Genomic DNA, 20019 nt, shown 5'->3' with positions numbered 1-20019 from the left:
GTGGAGAGCAAATGTTTTGAGAATGACGAGGGCAATGAATGTACAAATGTGCTTTACCCAATTGATGTATGTATGGATTGTGATAAGAGTTGTATGAGCCCATAATAAAACAATAAAAAAGAAAAAGAACCGTAAGAGCCCCAATAAAATGACTGGGAGGAAAAGAAAAGAAGTCTTATGCATGGCACCAAAACATTGTTAGATACTGAGGACTAATCACTAGAAGCAGACTATTGACAGTTAGTGGCAGAAGATGAGCCCTAAGGTCATAAGGCATTCAAATTATGACCGAGGATGGGCTGCCCTCTCAAAGTGGAGTAGGTCTGTGGGAGTAATGACTTTAGGACCTTCGTTTGCTGATGAGGCACAACTCAAAGGATGAAGGAACCGCTGGAAAAGATCAGCTGATCATCGGAACGTGGAATCATATGAATCTAGGAAATTGGAAGTCTTGAACAGTGAAATGGCAGGTGAAAGATCAAGATCCTATGGGTTGTTGTTGTTCGGTGCCATTGAATTGGTTCTGACCTATAGTGCCCCTGTGCACCACAGGAGAAACCACTACCCGGTCTTGCACCATCCTCATAAGTGTTCCTGTGCGGGAGTGCATCGTTGCGGCTACTGTGTCCATCTAGCTCACTGAAGACCTTCCTCTGTTTCGTTACCCCTCCACTTTACCCAGCATGATGTTCTTCTCCGGGGTCTGGTCTCCTGCCAATAGGTCCCAAGTGTGTAAGACAAAGTCTTCCCATTCCTGTCTCTAAGGAGCACTCTGCTCAGACATCTTCCCAGATGAAGACTATTGGGACTACTATGGATTGCCGAAAGAACAGATCTTGGAAGAACTACAGCCGGAACGCTCGTTAATGGCAAGGGTGTTGACTTCATCTCACTTACTAGGAGCATGTTGTCAGGAGAGACCAGTCCCTCAAGGAGGTGGGAAAAACCTGAACAGATGACTCATAGAGGATGACACCCAAATGGCTAATAAACACACGAGGAGCTTCTCTCCTTCACTCGCCGTCTGGGAAATGTAAGTCAAGACAACTATGAGCTACCATCTAATACCCAAAACCACAGTCCAATTTGAAAAAATCTGAGAACAGCAATGCTGGAGAGGGTGTGGGGAGATTGGAGCTCTTATTTGCTGCTGGTGGCCTTGTAAATAAGTACAGCCTCTGTGAAAATTGATATGGCGATTCTTAAAGCAGATGGCAATAGAAATACCATATGATCTAGCAGTACCACTACTGGGCATATACCCCAAAGAAATAAGAAACAGATCACGAACAAATGTTGGCTTCCCCATGTTCATGGCAGCACAGCTCACGATAGCAAGAAGTTGGCAACAGCCTCAATTTCCATCAGTAGAAGACTGGATTAAAAACACTGGTATATACACACAATGGAACACCAGGCATTCTTAAAAAACTGCATGAAACACCTCATGATATGGAGGGATATGGAAAAAATTATGCTGAGTGAAATTAGTCAATCACAAAAGGACAAGTATAGTATGAGTCCACTGGTGTAGGGACACGCAACAGGCCGTTTATACACTCTGGCTTGCAGCGCTTCCAGTCTGATGGCCAGAGTGGCCAGATAGCCTGGTAGAAAGCCTGACTGGTGTCAATTATCCACCGTCCTCTCTTCATATATATCTTGAAGGTCACTTTGGAGGAGGGTTCCTCACGTCAGCTGGGATCAAATTATCAAGGAAGGGGGAGGGGATGTTGACTACTTAGTGACTGCCATGCAAAGTTATGATGAGGTTCCCTAGACAGGTAGACATCCCCATCAGAGGGATGAGGGATCCTGAAGGGAAGTCAAGTCAGGAGAGGGGAGAGGGTGTCTGGGAGAACACAAGTGCATGACCATTGGTAGAAAAAATGGGGCATGGGGGGACCTCCGTGTGTGTGTGTGTGTGTGTGTGTGTGTGTGTGTGTGTGTGTGTGTAATGATTAAAAATACTTTAAAGACCTTAAGCAGGAGTATCCCTGGTAATCGTCACTGACTAACCATTGGCCCAAGTTTCTGGGCACACCCTGAGGACCCAGGACAAGTACCATAGAGCACTGCGGCATTGACTCCTGGATCTTTAAGACACACACAGCATGCTCCAAGGACGACACCAGAGAAATGGATGCAGAAACTCCACTAGGTGAACCAGACTCTACCTCAAACACACCTGTAACCTGAGGATTTAAGACTTAAAATTCATTGGAAAAGCAGAAGACAGGTATGCTAAGAGTATTGAACTGTTGGTAGGTGAACAATCATTTACTTACTTCATCAATGCCCTGTATTCTATATTCAGATATCTATTATTCGGGCAAACCTGTGACTGACTTTGTCAGTGAATAGTATTGTAAAATTTCCATGACAACCAACTCCCATTGTCTGTGTAAGTAGCATCCAGCCACAAATGGATTTATTTTGTACAAGTGAATAATTCAGGCACTTTGATGTGGACTAGCTAACATTGACCCAATATCCCTCTCTCAATAGTGTGTGTGTGTGTGTGTGTGTGTTTAAATTAGTATCAGGGACTAATCAATAACAATAGTGATGGAAGATCTTTATGCACTAGGGACATGATCGATAAGACTCTACCACAAAGTCACAAGGAGGTCTCTAAAGGGAGCCAAATGTAGATAAAATAACATAGAGGAATGGGGTTTGGGCTTGCACTAAATCCAATTTAAGAATGATTAATTATTACCTCATGGCTCTGCTTGATACTCACCCACAGGAAGACAATATGGGTGCTATAGAAAAGTGTGGTAAAGAAATTAGATGGTTCCCAGCTTCAGGTAAAATAATGTCTGGGGTCTTAAAGGTTCATTTCTAAAGAAGCAGCTATCTAAGTGAGAGTCAACTAAGTCCACATGCAAGAAGCACAGCAACATCAGTGATCAAAGGATTGTACATTATATAATCTGAAGCTGAAGGAGAGAATAGTATCAGAGACTAAATTGTGAGATTCTGGTTTGCACAAGGCTATGGATGAAAATAGAAGCCCAAGATACACTTGTGAAATCTACACAGGAAACAAGCCCCCAGTGATTTCCCTCTATCCATAATGGAGGAATGGGAATAAATCGTTTACCAAAGAGTGCATTGGAGAGATGACTACAGGAGATCAAAATGATAAACCTGATTTGAACAGTTAACCCCTTCTGATACACATTGGCCTGATTTTCAACATTTTCTGGGGTTTTTTTCCCGCCCCATATTGCGGTTTACTTCAGAAGCATTTTGTCATTGAGGGTGACTCTTTTGAATTTTTGTTATATGCTTTCCTGTTTTTCAGTATATGAAACTCAGGACTGATGAGCCCATAGAGACAGTGAGTAGAAAACGGGTTCCTGGGAGGTGATGTCAGGTGGGGGAGGGAAGGTAAAGGAGAGCTGATGTCAAGGAGAATGTTTTGAAATTGATTGTGGTAACAATTGTACAATATTGTTTGATGTAGCTGAACTGTGGTATGATATGATCTCTGTACTAGTTTCCAATAAAATGTGTTTTTTTTTTAAAGCAAAAACAAAAAAGGAAGAACATGCTCAGTATATCTTAAATTGAAAAATTCAAGCCTTGAGTTGCGGTGTTAAAAGATTCTATGGGGAAATTTTTGAACGATGCAAGTAACGCCAAAAGAAGATGGAAAATGCACACAAAGTCACTGTCCTAAAAAGAACTAGTTGAAATACACCAAGAACCCACGATCTTAACAGATAGGTGTACACCCAGCGAAAGACCATCAAAATACATCAATCAAATGCTCACAGAGTTGAAAACAGAAATAAACAGCTTGACAACAATTGCAGGAAGTTTAAACACACCGCTCTCGAGGAAAGAGAGGCCACCAAGAAAGAAACTCAGCAAAGAAACATGAGCAAAGCAATCAACCAGCTAGATCTCCTAGACACACGCAGAACACTTTCCCCAACAACAACTTCATAGACAGGGTTCTCTAGTGCGCATGGTACATATTCTAGAATAGATCGTATGTGAAGTTGCGAAGCAAGCGTCAACAAATTCAAAACCTTTGAGATCCTACCATGCATTTTCTCAGATCATGATGCTACAAAGCAGAAACAAGCATGGAAAGAACAGGACTATGATGACAAACACATGATGACTGACCAACACACTACTTAAAAACAGCTGAGTAATAAACCAAATAAGGGATGACATTAAGAAATTCCTTGAAAAAAATGATAATGAAAGCACATCGTACCAGAACCTTTGGGCCACAACAGAAACTATTATCCGAGGGAAGTTTGTAGCAATCAGCACACACATAGAAAAGAGCTGAGATCCAAAATCAACACCTTAACGGAATACATTTTCTCTGATAACAGGAACGAGGCACGGGTGCCCTTTATCATCACTCCTATTCAACATGGGGCTGGAAGTCCTAACCAGAACCATTAGAAAACAAAAAGAAGTAAGGTGATTATAATTGGGCAAAGAAGGAGTGAAGCTCTTGCTATTTGCAGATGATATGATTTTATGTGGAGAGAATCCCAAGGACTCCATAAAAGGACTGCTGGAAATAATGGAAGGGTTTGGTAAAGCAGCAGGATACAAAATCAACAAGCAGAAATCAAGCAGATTCTAAAATATCAGCGATGAGAGCTCCGAAAAAGACGTCAAGAAAACTCTATCAGCCACGCAAAAGATGAAATACGTAGGAATAAACCTAACCAAAGAAACAAAAGACTTTCGCAAAGAAAATGACAGAACATTATTATAAGAAACCCAAAGAGACCTACACAAATGGAAAAATAGACCATGTTCGTGGATAGGAAGACAATATTTTGAAAATGTCAATACTAGCTAACACAGTCTATAAGTACAACTCAATTCTGATCTAAATGCCAATGTCATTCTTTAGAGAAATGGAAAAACTAATTGCCAACTTCCTATGGAGAAGGAAGAGACCTAGGATAAGCAAAGAACTTCTCAGAAGAAAAACAAAGTAAGAGCTCTTGGACTACCTGACACCAAAACGTATTACCTAGTCACAGTAGTCAAAACAGCCTGCGACTGATATGATGGAGATACAGACCGGTGGAACAGGATAGAAAACCCAGAAACAAAAGCACAACTGCTTTTTGACACAGGGCACACACAAGAAAAGAAACAACCAACCATTAATTGGGCAAAGAACACACACCCTCTTCAACCAATTGTTCTGGAAAACTTGGATCTCCATCTGCAGAATGAAATAGGATCTATATGTCACTACATGCACAAGATCAGACTCTAGATGGAAACCCCAGAGATATCAAGATCGTCAATGAGAAAACCAAGGGACAACCTATTGCATGACTTACACAGACTGAATGAATACAATAAAGGAATACAAAATTTATTGAATACAATAAAGGAAGCACACACAGGGAAGACAAAATAGATGACTGAGACCTATTAAAAACAAAGCACTTATAATCGATGACAAGGATCTACATGTGACCTCCTCCCTGGGGGACGGACAACAGAAAAGTGGGTGAAGGGAGATGTCGGACAGTGTAAGACATGACAAAATAATAATAATTTATAAACTATCAAAGGTTCATGGGGGAAGTGGGGAGGGAGGGGGAAAATGAGGAGCTGATACAAAGGGCTTAAGTGGAGAGCAAATGTTTTGAGAATGATGAAGGCAATGAATGTACAAATGTGCTTGACACAATGGATGGATGTGTGGATTGTGATAAGCGTTGTATGAGCCCCCAATAAAATGATTAAAAAAAAACAACAAAAAAAGCACTTATGCACACCAAGAGACTTCATTGATAGGATAAACCGAGAGTCCACTGATGGGGGAAAAATCTTCAGCAATGATATAACAGAAAAAGGACTAATGACTAAAATCTGCATAATTAGGCAACACCCCAATAAGAAAAAACCCAAATAATCCAATTAAAAGGTGAGCAAAGGGCATGAATAGGCAATTAATAAAACATAACCCTCAAATAGCTAAAGAACACCTGAGGAAATAATGCTCATGATCACTAACCATCCAGGAAATACAAGCTAAACAGTGATGAGATCTTACATCCGCAACGATTGCCCAATTTACGAAAAGACAAACCCAGATAACAACAAATGATGGAGAGGGTGTGGAGAGAGCGGAGCTCTCATACAGCCAGGGAGAACTTGTAAACATGCACAACCATTGTGGAAAGCAATCTGGCTATACATAAAACAACTAGGAATGGAAATTCCATACGACCCAGCAATCTCTGCTGGGCATGTCCCCCAAAGAAATACGAGGCGGAACACAAATAGACATATGCTCTCCATGCTTACTGCAGCACAGTTCACAATCACAAGAAGCCCCAAAGTTCATCAGTAGAGAAAGGATAAAGACACCTTAGTACATAGTCACAATGGAATACTAGGCATCCCTAAAACCAGCAAGGAACCCTGAAAGACCCTATGGCATGGAGGGCCATTATACTGAGTGAAGTTAGTCACTCACAAAATGACGACGGTTGTATGTGTCCCCTACTAGAAGATAAGCACAAAGATGAAGGCATCCAGGGCATACATTCTGTTCATCCCATCTCCTGAGCAAGTGTGCCTAACATCTATGAAACATGTATCACCCCCTCTAAATGTACATCTTAAAACCCACTTTGACAAAGGAGGCCTCACCTCAGCTGAGGCCAGTTTTTCAAGCTCTGGGAAGAGGGAAAAGATTATTCAGTTGTTATTTGTGCCAATTGTGCTAAGGTCACCCCACTCCAGCAGGCACTCTTGCCAGAGAGATTAGGAAATCTTACTGGAAATGCAAGTCAAGATTGGGGGAGGGGGCCAAGTATGTCTCAGAGAAGGCCATTGCATCTCTGTTGGTAGGAAAATGAGAAGGAGCAACTCCCAATGGGGTGGGAGGCGGGGGAAACGGCTCCAGAATACTTACATGGAATCCAAGAGGTACCAGGTTCCAGGTTCCTAATTGGATGCTTTTGACCTAGGTTCTATGTAGCCCTTGGCAACCCAGTCTGTGTGCTATAGACTGCTGGGACTTTAGACTGTTCTTTTGAGTCACACCACAACCTTCATAGGCCACCGCAGTAGGATACGATGTGCAAACCTCACTGAGTGCACTGAGATTTACCTCAAACTCACCTGTATCCACTGGATTTAAGTCTGAAACTCTCTCGTGTGAGAAGAAGCAGATGACTACTAGCTCAAGGGCATAGAGCTGGTGGAGGTTGGACTTTGGTTTGAATCTCTTGCCCTCAGGGTGGCAATGAAGAGTGGCCAGGACTACCACATACTATTTTCATGCCCTCTTTGCTTCATTGTGATATGTATTAATCTGGTAGACATGGCTCTGCTGCTGTAAATGGATATTATTGTAAGATTTGCGCTATCACCAATAGTATAAGTAGTGTCCAGTCACTTAAGGGTTTAATCTCTAAAAGTCAACCATTTATGCATTGTGGTTCACAGCTGGCCTACATTTGTATAATTCCCCTTTCTCAACAGGGTTTTAAATTCTATGCCACTGGCTAAACTAATGACACTATCGATCCATGTTGTTGTTGGGTGCCGTTGAGTTGGCTCCGACTCATAGCAATCCTCTGCACAACAGAACAAAACACTGCTTGGTCCTGCTCCATCCTCACAATTGCTCCTAGGCCCGAGCCCATGCTCCCAGCCACTGTGTCCATCTAAGTCATTGAGGGCCTTCCTCTTTTTTCTGCCCTACCCCCCCCCACACACACACTTTACCAAACATGATGTCCCTCTCCCGGGACTGATCTCCCCTGATACTATGTCAAAAGTATATAACAAAGTCTTGCCGTCCTTGCTTCTAAGAAGCGCTCTGGCCTTACTTCTTCAATTCACATCAATATGTTCCTTATAACAGTTCACAGTACTTTCAATCTTCTTCTCCGGCACAATTCAAATGCCTCTGTTCTTCTACAGTCTTCCTTATTCGATGTCCAACTTTCACATGCATAGCTGTTACACACGTGAATAGTACGTAGTGGTTACTAACTGAAAGGTCAGCAGTTTGAAACCACCAATCAGCTCCAAAAGGGATGGATGGAGCTTTCTACTTCTGTGAAGATTTTCAGGTTTGGAGACTCAAAAGGGCAGTTATACCCTGTCCTATAGGGTTACTATAAGGCAACATTAAGTTGATGGCAGTGGAAGTGGTGCCCCAGGGTGCAATGTTGTCTCTAAGGTGAACCCGAGACACACATAAACCATAGATGTATGAATGAATTTCAGGTTTGCACTTAATTCTAACTCCAACCTAAGAAAAATTAATTCTTATGATACGGTCCTGCTTGATGTTTACCCACCTGAAGGGATCACTGAAAATATGGGTGCTATAGCAAAATGTGGTGAAGAAGCTAGATGGTGCCAGGCTATCAGAAAGAATAGCATCTAGAATCTTAAAGGCTTATTTTCAAACAAGCAGCCATCTAAGTGAGGAGTCAACTAAGTCCACGTAGTAGATGCATACCAGTCTGTGATTTGAGGATTATAAATAATATAATCCAAATCTAAAGACGGGACTGGAATAGCAGTTTAAATTGTTGGCAGAAGGTTATGGATGATAGGGGAGCCCCAACTCCCTTTGCAGGGTCTACACATATGGCTTTAGCTTTGGGTGAATCTCCTCCAATCATAGGTAAGGGAAGTGGATCACCCTGTTTTCAGATGGAGAGCATTGTAAAGTTGATTGTGGTAGGTGTAGCTAGGTCAAACTGTATATCTGATCATTTGATCTCCCTTTAGAATCATTTGAAATCTGCTTCCATTAAAAAGAGAAAGTGAAGGGGATGTACATGTGGATTAAGCCCCTGGGGTATCCCCTCTGACCAATTACCAGGGGGAATGTGAATAGCCTTGCTAGCATGCAGAATGAATTGGAAAGTGGATTTTTGCAAATGCGGTTAGATAAAAATTCGGCACCCTATAATTTGATCATCCTTATGATTCATTTACATTCATTATAGTTTTTAATATTTTCTGCTTTATTTTTTATTGGGGCTTTATGTTTCACTTTGTTATTCTTGTTCTTTTTTTTTTTTAATTCTGTATATAAAATCCAGGATAGGTAAATCTAGAGACAATTATTGGATTAGTGGTCCCTATGGAGAGCTTGGGGGGAAATGAGGAGCTAATAAGATAGAAGAAAATGTTTTGAAACTGATTATGATGATCATTGTACAGTTCCTCTTGATATGATTGAATGATTGAATTGTATGATATGTGAATTAAATGCAATACAACTTTGGGGGGAAAGGAACTAGCTGACATTCAGCAGTGGACATTCAGCAGCACCAGATAAATGAAGACAATTGGTAGGTAATACATGCTGGTTCAAAGCAGAAGAAATCCTCTGGACTTGTTTCATTTGTCTGCTCTGTTAATCCCAAGATCACAACATGATAGCAAGCATACGAACAAGCCTTTCTTTACAAATAGGCTGGGTTCCAGAAATATCCGTGTAAATTGTTCCTGGAAGGCAGAAACCTCGCCCCATAGAATCAATACCGATCAAGAGGCCTCAACATTCTGGAATCTTGCACAAAGATGTTTAACCCCACATTCTGAAGCGAGCCTGGCTGTTAGGCTGAATATGGTGCTGCCCTCAGAGCCCTGCTGCTGCTTTTGGCCTGGAGAGAGAGCTCAAGGGCAGGATCATGTTGGGGACACGGTTTTGTTTTGGTTTTCAGGCTGGTTGGAGCCCCTGGGTGGTAGCCACAGTTCGCACACTCAGCTGCTGACTGAAAGGATGGTGGTTCAAATTCAGCTAGTGGCACCTCTGAACACAGGCTAGGGCTGAGAAAACAGAGCACAGAGCAGAGTTCTATTCTGACGTGGGTCATTGTGGTTTAGAGTCAAGACTCAACAGCAAGGGGTTGTAATAGCAAGAGATGGTTACTTTTTTTTAAATCATTGTATTGGGTGTTCTTACAGATATAACATTTCATAGTTCAATCACATCAAGCAGTGTTGTACAATTGCTACCACAATCGTTTTCAAAACATTTTCTTTCTTCTTGAACTCCTTGATGTCAGCTCCTTTTTATCCCCTCCCTCCCCCACCAGACCCCCCAGGAATCCTTATTTATTTTTGCCACATCCAATATATGCATTCACATACAATTCTGTTGTTCAATCCCATCAAGTGGGGTTCTATAGTCATTAATGCCATCATCTCCCTATCACACATACCCCTTCCCCACCCTTCCCTCCCCCCCAGGGAACCATTACTCCTGTTACTGTTTCTGAAGGGTTATCTATCTTGGCTTTCAAATATCAAACAATCTTACATATGCAAATGAACCCATGTCAATCTGGCATGAGATGGTTACTTTTTATAAAGAAGACCTTTTAGTTTAAAACAGCTGAAGACACAAGAAATTACCCAAAAAAAGTACTGAGAATTTCCTTATATCCTCCCCAGACCCCACGATAACCAGCATCTCTTACATAACCACAGTACATTGTCAACCAGGGAACTGACATTGTACAATAGATTGACTCAGGGAAGGAGCATATTAAGATCGTTTCAGCTGTCTTTTAATTTTTTTCCCTAAATAAATCTAATGCTTTGGAAATCATCATATTGAGATGATTTCTTTTCCCAGTGTTACCAATGCTAAAAATACCCCCTCATGCCCAACCCTGCTTCTATTCTTTGCAGCAAAAAAAACCCCCCAAAAACTTTAACTGTCAAGGTTGGGTGAAGATTTATTTTATATTCATATAAATTGATTTCATTTTGATACTAAATAAAAGGCAAGAGCTTCTTTTAAAATATTCTGAGTATTTAATCTTAAATACATGTATTTAATCTTAATTCAAAGAGTGTTGGTTATGGAATGGCTTTAAAATTTTGTCCGAGTCAGCATTTTTTTTTTTTTTTTTAGTACTGTGTGAACCTGGGTCTCAGGCTCACTGTTAATAAACTGAATGAAGTAATTTAGTCTAGTCATGTAATCTTTTTGGTCCTAAATTATTTAAGTGAAAAAAATTAGACCTTATCAACTTTATAGTCCCTTTTATTTAAAAAGAGAAACTGCCGATACCATTATGTCTAAGGTGTTATATACATATCATTCTAGAAAGTCCTGGTGATGGTACTGTGGCATGTTGGGCTGCTAATCACAAGGTTGGAGGTTCAAACCCACTAGCTGCTTGGAGGAAGAAAGAACATGCTGCTTGCTTCCCTGAAGATTTACAGCCTTGGAAAGAAAGCCTAGATAGAGTTGCTATGAGTCACCCAAACGGAAGAACTTGACCAGTTTATCTTCAACTGAAAGAGCTTAAAAAAAAATCAAGCCTCAAGTTGCAATATTGAAAGATTCCACAGACAAAACATTGAATGATGCACGAAACCTAAAAAAAAGGGGAAAAAAAGATGGAAAGAATACACCGAATCACTGTACCCAAAAGACCTAGTCAGTATTCCACCGCTTGAAGAGGCAGCATATGAACAAAAACCAATGGTACTAAAGGAAGAAGTGCAAACTACACTAAAAGAATCAGCCAAAAACAAAGAGTGGGGCAGCGAAAAAGACGGAGTGGCACCGTGACTACGACCATGAGGCCAACGTCGGAACATCTGTGAGGATGGCACAGGACTGGGCCGAACTGGTACAGAAAGCTCCTAAGAGTTGGAACCGACTCAGTGGCATCTGACTACAATAACAGTAAGAGTCAGAACCAACTCGATGGCAGTGGGTTTGGTTTGCCTTTGGTATAGGAAACATTTGATGATTAAGCACAGACAACTAAAGTCAATGCAAACAAAAAACATCCATAAAAATCATGCAAAGTCAATGCCAGTGGGGTGAGGGATTAGGGCAGGTAAGGAGACACACATGCTAAGGAGCAGAAGACCGTCAATCATGACTGGGGTATGAAGTCGTGGGCGACATTGGAACCAGTTATGTTAACCTGTGGTCTGTGAAAGGATGCTCGTTAGTTCTGATAGGAATCTCTGCTGGTGCCCAGGGATAATGGGGTTGGCTGAGAACCAAAAGGTGGGAGGGTCTAGACTTTCTAATGGTCCGTTTGAAGAAAGGCCTGGCGATCTACTTGCAAAAAAAAAAAAAAAAATCCACCCCTGAAACTGAAACTCTATGGTGTGTGGTTTGGGTAATGCTGTCCTGAGGTTTAAAATGGCTGTTTTAAGTGTACAAAGAGCAGGGGACATTCTGACATTTCTTTTTGTTCCATGAATGTCACTGGACTCCTGACTAGTAGATTTGAAATCGGAGTGATGTCACAGCTGAGCAGAGAGTCTGTATTTTCAGGAAAGTGATGGACTGGGCGTGGCGGGCCTCTGGTTCCTGCGGGAGATAGGAGGCTATGTGAAGGTGCTTGGAGGGATCATGAATTTGGGCACCTATGGAATCCCTGCTGAACTAAGAGAGGGGACTGGGGTTTCAGCGGGAAGAATGAGTGGCCACGGATTTAGCTGGTCTCAGGGTGGACAGAGAACATGCTCATCTGGTTTTAGGGAAAATAAACATGCCCCACAAACTTTCAACCCACTGGGAGGTGTAGATACGGCTGTGGATTCCAGAGAGAACCTACGCAATCTTTGTAGGAAGATGAAACTCCCTTAGTAGTCTCTCCCCATCTTGCTGCTCATAATAGTTTATCCACAGAATTCTCTTCTGCAGTCTCTTAACCCTCATCCCAGTGTCTCAGATTCTAGTCTTCCAACAGCAGTTCCCCAAGACAAACTATAAAGTCATCTAGACAAAAATTCAAGAAACGGGTAGAAAAACCATGTTGTTATGTCCCCGGTGGGACAGCCACACAACACTGTAATGTACAGTGGAAGCAAGCAGTTTTATTCTACAAGCCTTCTCTACTGTGGATCTTCTCTATGCAAGTTGGGTTAGTTCTTTACCCAAGTTAGAGGTGACGTGTTCTCAAGGAGCACACCTACGTATCCACTGGATGTTTTAAGAGAATTTCATTAGTTTCGCCGGACAAAAGTAAAGTGTCCACTCAACCAACCGTAATGGCTTGACCAGAGTGGGGAGGATGACTGTAGCACTTCCAGGCTGCACTGACCAGAAGAAGGATGACACTCCTCTGTGTCCATGCAGCTGCTCCCCTCCAATCTACCTCTAGCTGTTGTGAGTGGTTGCTGAGCTGGTTTTGACTCCTGGCGATCCTTCTAGGGCAGAGTAGAACTGTGCTCCATTGCATCTAAGGCTGTGACCCTTCCAAAGCAGATCATCAGGTCTGTGTCCCAGGGTACTTCTGGGTGAGTTCAAACCGATAACCTTTGGGCTAGTATCGTCAAACACTGGATTGCGTGTGCCGCCTTAGGGGCCTCTTTACAAATGGTAGGCACAACTAACCGATTGTGGTATTCTCCTCCACTCCACCGCCAAGTCGCCCTCAATACCAAATGATCAGGTAGAACATCAGCAGAAACCTATTTGCCATTCCTGGCCACACACCTTTGTGATGAAAAGGCTTTCCAGAAGCCTCAATCTGCTTCCCTTTGCAGTTATCCTTGCACCAAGCCCAACAGGGTTGTCAAGGAAGGGGATAATGAGTCTGCTTTTTGGCTAGCCGAGCAGAGTAAGCATGCAATACCCCAGCAGAGTCAATTATGAACTCTAGAAATGTTGTAGGTTGCAATAGTACATTTTTCTACCTTGTCATAATTTCAGTCCTATTTGGCCTTTTTTTTTTTTTTCTTCTAGCTACCATTTTCTCCAAAGGTGATGTGAATCTAAGATCTCAGAGACTTCAAGAACAGAGAAAGCAGCTATGGCAGAAACTACCAGAGTACTTGACAAATTCAATGCAAACTGCAAAATACAGACGCAGTGCAATTCTGATTCAAATCCCACTACAATTTCTCAAAGAAATAGAAAAACTAGTTACCAACTTTATATTGAAAGGAAAGAAACCTAAGATAAATATAACACTATTAAAAAAATTTTTAAGTAGGAGTCCTTTCACTCCCAGACCTAAAAACTTACTATCTAGCCATAGTACTTAAAGCAGCCTGGTACTGGTGCAATGATAGATACAAAGAAGACCAATGGATTTGAATTGAAAATTGAATTGAATTGAAATATAACTAAGTACCTCTAGACATCTAGCTTTTGATAAAGAAATGACACATGTAATGGGCAAGAGACAGCCTTTTCAAAAAATGGTACTGAAAAGATTGGATCTCCACCTGAAAAAGAATGAAACAAGACGCATCCCTCATACCATATACAAAAACAAACTCAGGACGGATCAAAGACCTAACTAAACATTGCACAATTACTAGGAACATCAATAGAAAAAATAGAGACAAACTTAAAGACCCGAATACAAGGCACAAACATGCTACCAAACATAATGAAAACATACACATTATAGAAGATGAAATAAAGAATTGGAATCTACTAAACATACAACATTCATGCACATCCAAAGACTTTGTCAAAAAAGTCAACAGGAATCCACACATTGGGAAAAAATATTCAGTAATAATACATTAGATAAAGGTCCTCTCTTCAAAATCTATAGAAAACGGCAACATCGCAACAAGAAATATTTGATAACTAAATAAATAATTCGATAAATAATCCAATAAAAATGGGGCATGCACAGCCAATTTGCCGAAGATGACATGCAGGTAGCCACCAACTCTGTGAGGAAATGTTCACGATCGTTAGCGAGCAGAATACAAATGAAAACACTGACATGTTGGGCAAACTTCATACAGCAGAAAATAACAAATGTTGCAGAGGATGGAGAAAGACTGGAGCACGTTTGTATTGCTAGTGAGACTCGAGAACTGTACAGCCACTATGGAAATCAGTGTGCCATTTACTTTAACCAGTGTAAACCCAAGGACTTTAGGACCCAGCAGCCTCTCTAGGGGGTACATAACCAAAAGAGACGAAGCATCTACAATGAACAGACATATGCACCTCTACGTTTATTGCCTCAATTTCCATGATAGCCAAAACATGGAAACACCCAAAACCCCAATTATAGAGGAATGGATAAACAGCTCTGGTATATTCATGAGGTGAAATTTTGTGCATCCATTAAAAACCAGTGATGATCTTAAACACCACAAGATGTGGAAAAAGGAGAGAACATTATGCTTAGCAAACTCAGTCAATCTTAATAAGCTAAATGTTTGATATTACCATTGTTATAAGGAAAAACAAAGAAGAAGAAAGACAAGACTTTGAAGGCTATGAAGAGGCGAGGGATGGGGGTGGGTCAGGATGAGGGTGGTGGTGTTGAGGGGACAAAAAAAGAAGGCTTAACACCAAATAATTAAATTAAATAAAAATATTGCTTCCTGAAAAAACAAAAACTCTCCGAACTCCTTGCCCCTCAGATCTCATTATCGGCCTGAGCTGCTAAAAAAGGAGAAAAGTAAAACTAAAGTGGACTTGGAGTCTGGACATACAAGTTCATTGCAAACGTTAAATAAAGAAGACTACGATCGGTAACAGCTTCCCCTCATACAGAGCTGCCCTCTAGGATAGCCCAAATCATGAAACACTGGCAAGCAGTGGAGCAGAGAAAGATCTGATTGCATTTTGGTCAAGGTCAGTCTGGGCTCCTGTCTAGCAACAGGCCATAGGATGATAGGAAAACTCTGTCGTCTCCACAGACCCTGACTAGGGGCAGAATGGCCGTCTCCATGCCAAATAAGGAAAAGAATGACTGTCTCCCAAACACTCTTACCCACTCGGTAAAGGAAAAACAAGGAAGGCACAATTCCTCATTTTTCCCCCTTTGGCCTGAGCACATGTGCCAATTCACTTGCCAAATGTTCTTTCAACAGTTCTTTGAAAAAAGATATTTTATTTCACATTTATTCTAGTACCTCCAAGTGAATCTTCCACTTTCCCCAAACAGCATGCACATCATTACAACAATGACTTACTCTGGTGACTCGGCATGCGGTGAACATTCCCCAATGCCCAGCTTATTAATTTCATTTCCAAATGCAATGAAAATACCAACCACCACATATCGATGAAAATTTAAACAGGCAATTAACCTTTGCAAAAAACGAGGTAAACCCAGCGAGCTTTACGAAAGCTAGAGATGGTGAGACAGTTGATTCTTAATTATTCCTGCTCAGCAAACATTGATGGGTCGCCCTCTTCTCCTAGTAGAGCCCTGGGAGTATAGGGGGTTACCCGTCGAGTTGCGCACCGCGAGGTCAGCAGTTCAAAATCACCAGCAACTCCATGGGAGAAAGATGAGGCTTTCTGCTCCTGTACAGAGTTAAAGCCTTGGAAACCTGCAGGGGCAGTTCGCCTGTTTTACGAGGTCGCTATGGGTCGGACTCGACTCAAGGGCAGTGAGTACTTATAGTTATCTCCTCATAAAGATTTGTAGTCTCAGAAACCCAATGGGGCAGTTCTCCTGGGGCCCTACAGGGTGGCTGTGAGTCAGAATCCACTCCACAGCAGTGGGTACGGGGTATGTCTATATAAACCCGTCTTAGAAGAAGTATGGCTAGAATGCTTCTTAGAAGTGAGACTGGCAAGACTTCATTTCCTGTACTTTGGACATGTTATTAGAAGGGACCAGCTCCAGGAGAAGGTCGGTAAAATCGAGGGCCATCTCAAAGAGGTGAATTGGTACAGTGGCTGCAACGATGGGCTCAGATATAACAACTGTGAGGCTGGAGCATGACTGGGCAGGTTTTGTTCTGTTTTACATAAGGTCACCATGAGCTAGAGCCACCTTGCTGGCACCTAAGTACAATGTCTAGAGCGGTGCTGTGCACTGGAACATTCTGCGATTATGGAAAGATCGATGTCTGCACATTCCAATATGTTAGCCAGAAGCCCTGGTTAGCCTGCTAACCACAAGGTCAGTGGTACAAACCCACCAGCCTTTCTGGGGGAGAGAGATAAGCCCATCTGCTCCCCGAAAGATTTAAACCAGTGGTTCTCAACCTTCCTAATGCTGCTGCCCTTTAATACAGTTCTTCATGTTGTGGTGACCCCCAACCATAAAATTATTTTCATTGCTACTTTATAACTGTCATTTTGCTACTGTTATGAATCGGGCGACCCCCTAAGGGGTTGCGACCCACAGGTTGAGAACTGCTGGTTTAAAACCTTAGAAACCCAAAGAGAGGTAGTTCTATCCTGCCCTACAGGGTCATTATGAGTCAGTGTCCACTCAATGGCAGTGAGTGAGTTAGGGAGTTACACATGGTGGTTAAACCCTTGACACATCACGGACGTAGCAGAGCATTTTTCATTTTATTTCATTGTAATTAATTTAAATTACACATGATGTTTTTCTCTAAAACTGCCTACAGTGAAATCGCAGGAATAAAATCCATATACCCTCTTAAGTCAGAAGCCCAATAGATTTTAAAAAAATCATTTTATTAGGGGATCATACAACTCTTATCACAGTCCATCCATCCATCCATTGTGTCAAGCACATTTGTACATTTGTTGCCCTCATCATTCTCAAAACATTTGCCTTCCACTTAAGCCCTTGGTATCAGCTCCTCATTTTCCCCTCTTTCCCCACACCCCCTCCCTCATGAACCCTTGATAATTTATAAGTTATTATTATTTTATCATTATCTTACACTGCCCAAAGTCTCCCTTCACCCACTTTTCTATTGTCCATCCCCCAGGGAGGAGGTTATATGTTGATCCTTGTAATAGGTTCCCCCTTTCTACCCCACCTTCCCCCCACCCTCCCGGTATCGCTACTCTCACCACTGGTCCTGAGGGGTTTATCTGTCCTGGATTCCCTGTGTTTCCAGTTCCTATCTGTGCCAGTGTACATCCTCTGATCTAGCCAGGTTTGTAAGGTAGAATTGGGATCATGATAGTGGGGATGGAGGAAGCATTTAAGAACTAGAGGAAAGTTGAGTGTTTCATTGATCCTACACTGCACCCTGACTGACTCGCCTCCTCCCCACTACCTCTCTGCAAAGGGATGTCCAGTTGCCTACAGATGGGCCTTAGGTCCCCACCCTGCACTCTCCCTCATTCACAATGATATGATTTTTTTGTTCTTTGTTGCTTGATACCTGATCCCTTCAACACTTCGCGATCACACAGGCAGGTGTGCTTCTTCCATGTGGGCTTTGTTGCTTGTGAGCTAGATGGCCGCTTGTTTACCTTCAATCCTTTAAGACCTCAGGGGCTATATCTCTGAATAGCTGGGCACCATCAGCCTTCTTCACCACACTTGCTTATGCACACATTTGTCTTCAGCGTTTGTATGGGGAAGGTGAGCACACAAAGATGATTTTTTGTTCTTTGATGTCTGCTACCTGATCCCTTCAACACCTCGTGATCACACAGGCTGGTGTGCTTCTTCCATGTGGGCTTTGCTGTTTCTGGGCTAGAAGGCCGCTTGGTTACCTTCAAGCCCTTAGGAGCCCAGGCACTATATCTTTTGATAGCCAGGCGCTATCAGTTTTCTTCACCACACTTGCTCATGCACACATTGTCTTCAGCAATTGTGTCGGGAAGGTGAGCATCATGGAATGTCAGTTTAATGGAACAAAGTGTTCTTGTATTGAGGGATTACTTGAGTGGAGACCCATTGTCCATCTTCTACCTTAATACTAAACCTATAAATATATGTACATAGATCTATTTCCCCATCATCATCAATATAAATATATTTGCAAATGTACATGCCTATATTTAGGCCTGTATAAATGCTCTATGCCTCCTAGTTCTTTCCTCTATTTCCTTTTCCTTTCCTCTTGTCCAACTATCATGCTCAGCCTTCATTTGGGTTTCAATAATTCCTCTCAGTTACATTGCCCTTGATCACTCACTACCAGGCCTTCCACGCCCTCCTTGCCACTAGTTTTGAATCACTCATTGTTCCCTTGTCCCTGGGTTGGTTAGCACCACTTCCTTTCTGCCCACCTCCCCCTTTCCCATGTCTCCACTGGAACCATCGGTCCCATTGTTTTCTCCTCCACATTGTCTATCCAGCCTATCTTATCTATATAGACCTGCAGAGATAATAATATGCACATAAAAACAAGACAGCACCAAGCAAAGAGACACAGAAAAACAAAACAACAGCAACAACAAAAAAGCCAATGACATACAAAATAAAAAAAAGAAAGAGAGAAAGAAAAGCCTACAAATAGTTCAAGGTCTGTTTGCTGACCTTTAGGAGTGTTTTCTGGTCAGGTCTGATGGGGTGCCATGCCCTGACCCCAAAGTCTATTTTTTATACTCCCTCGGGACTTCCTTTCTCTGCTCCCCTTGCTTTTCTGTTGCACACCCTTAGTGTTTTGCCTCGGTGTGGTGGGGTCAGCTCGGGCACAAATCCCACACTGTGTCTCCAGTGTTGTCCCCTGTAGGGCTATGAGTCAGTGCAGATGTCGCGTCTCATAGTGGGTCCGGCCATATGGTCCTGCACCCAATAGATTTTTTTAAATGAAACTTAATAAAATGCAAAATGTGTATGGCATAAAGCAGACATGCACATAAACAAGACAGAGCAAAACCAAGCAACAAGATAAAACCAACAAGCCAATGACAACAAAACAAAACAAGGCAGGAAAGAAAAGCTTGTAGTTAGTTCAAGGACTGTTTGTTGGACTTTAGGAGTGTTTTCCAGTCGAGTCTGTTGGGGCACCAAGTCCTGGCCCCAATACTTTATTCCACTAAACTGGCATTCTATGATGCTCACCTTCCCGACACAATCGCTGAAGACAAAGCGGGTGAAGACAAAGCAAATGTGGTGAAGAAAGTTGATGATGCCCGGCTATCAAAAGATATAGTGTCTGGGATCTTAAAGGCTTGAAGGTAAACAAGCAGCCATCTAGCTCAGAAGTAACAAAGCCCACATGGAAGAATTATAGCAGCCTGTGTGATCACGAAGTGCTGAAGGGATCAGTTATCAGGCATCAAAGAATAAAAAAAATCATATCATTGTGTGCTCACCTCCCTGATACGATCGCTGAAGACAAATGGGTACATAAGCAAATGTGGCAAAGAAAGCTGATGGTGCCCGGCTATCA

Source organism: Echinops telfairi, unplaced genomic scaffold, assembly GCF_000313985.2.
Source record: "Echinops telfairi isolate 266 unplaced genomic scaffold, ASM31398v2 ScPeMD7_3533;HRSCAF=4204_0, whole genome shotgun sequence".
Classification (NCBI taxonomy): domain Eukaryota; kingdom Metazoa; phylum Chordata; class Mammalia; order Afrosoricida; family Tenrecidae; genus Echinops; species Echinops telfairi.
This window is presented reverse-complemented; position numbering follows the sequence as displayed.